This window comes from Halyomorpha halys, unplaced genomic scaffold (genome assembly GCF_000696795.3).
Source record: "Halyomorpha halys isolate HHAL.00 unplaced genomic scaffold, Hhal_1.1 Scaffold328.1, whole genome shotgun sequence".
In the NCBI taxonomy this organism is placed as follows: domain Eukaryota; kingdom Metazoa; phylum Arthropoda; class Insecta; order Hemiptera; family Pentatomidae; genus Halyomorpha; species Halyomorpha halys.
Window position 1 is genome coordinate 230,537 of NW_027112103.1, and position 1,931 is coordinate 232,467.

Consider the following 1,931-nt stretch of genomic DNA (forward strand, 5'->3'; position numbering starts at 1 on the left):
TACAGGAAGGGCCAAACCTGTCATTTTTGTTAGAACACTTAAAGGTTAGCCAATCTAATTGTCTCAGGGGACTCTGGTAATGTGACAAACTTAATACAGATGTTTTCATATCCGGGGACGCCCTAATAGCTTCGCAGAAGGATACCCTGACCAGGTATAGGGGCAGATGACCAAACACCTTAATAATACCCAGGATTGTCAAAAGACCGATACATAGCACGATATGTAGCTATTTTAATCCTAATGCAGTTCAATCCTATTCATATAGTAATACCAGAACATGCAACTACATACAATATAATACGAGTATCTATAGTACATCCAATTTATGATTTGAATGTCGTGAGTTTGCTAAATTTAAGCTACGGAAAAAAAGATGCAATTGCACGAATATCCACCCTCTAGTTTTGTCAATGTACAATCATTTTTAAAACTGCCTTTAAGAAAGGAAACAGTACACTAAATAGGGATTAATATAATTTTTCATTGCATAATTATATATATAGTTATTTTTTTATACAACACTAAATGAAACCTATTTATATTCGTATTGTGTATCAGCATATTTTTGGAGTGTTAAATTTATTATTCTAAAAAAAAAAACTATGAAAAAAGGACATACGATATAATTGAATAATTGAGAATCAGTCAGCAACACAAGATTATAGAGCACTGTATACTTTTTTTTTTTAACATTGGGCCAGGTTACATTCCTCCCGTGGAAATCCTGGATATTTATAAAAAAGCCCGATTACAAATGGATGAACAGGCAGTGCAAAAAGTACAAATAAACAAATATTAGATTTTGAGCTACACCAATTCAAAGGCTCTCTTGATCAAATTAATCAGCGATATTTCAAAAATGTTTAGAACAATTTGAGCTAAAAACAATTAATTGTGTTGGCATGCAAATTAATTGAATGCATAGACTGAGAGCTAGTCAGCAACACAAGATCATAGTACACTGCATAACCTTATATGGTTCTGAAAATGTAAAAATAAAAGATAATAAACAACTGCATTTGAAGAGCGCTCAATAAGCGGTATCGGATTCCATTGCACGTGGGTTACGAAATATAGCACAGCATGCAAAATGTAATCTGGCCTATTTGTAAAGTACAAGACCTGCTTTAAATATTTTTTCTCATTTATTTCACTATTGTTCAGTTATATTTCCATGTGATATTGTAAACAATCATTTTAATTAATTAATTAATCTGAAACCGAATTTTTCATTTATCCAATTAAATATTTTTTTTATATATTTCATCATTGAAAAATTGGCTTGTTTAGGCTTACATGTTTAGCATTATAATTAAATTTGCTTTAAACAATTGACCAAGGTGTAATCTCATGCAAAAACGATTTATAATGTTATAATTTTAGAATAGGTTTAATTAGTTTTTAAAAAAGTAATAATCAAGATATTAATAAAAAAAACAATATCTTCAAAAGAAAAATGTAAGAGAATATTTATAAATCATAAAATATCAAATATACTCGCTATTTTAAATCATATACAAAAAAAAAAATTAACCAGCATTATGCTGGAATTCGAAGCAAAGTTAATTTATGATCATAATGTTTTTGTTTTTGATAAGATAAATAATATATAACTAAAATTGATAGGTTTTGTAAATGAATAAATAAACTGGAAATAAGTATAGAAAGTATAGTAAATAAGTATAGAAAATATAATGAAAATACGATAAGCCTGGGATATTGAGATAGGTTACTCAATGTAATACTAATAATTATAATAATACATTATTTATTCTTTAACGAGTCCCTTTAGAATAATACAGAGAAATCGACAGATGAGAGCTGAGGAGCCTCAGAGATACTTAAACAAAATTACAAAAAAATACAAATAGACATTATAAAGAATATGGTTGGGGGTGCGGTCAATGAAACACAAATAAGTATGACTA

The 1,931-nt window shown here is 28.6% G+C and overlaps 1 protein-coding gene across 3 annotated transcripts in view; it reads left to right on the top strand.

Annotated features, from left to right (window-relative positions):
• Positions 1 to 1,931, top strand: part of LOC106681344 (facilitated trehalose transporter Tret1) — a 90,329-nt gene that overhangs the window by 42,031 nt on the left and 46,367 nt on the right. The window lies entirely within an intron of this gene.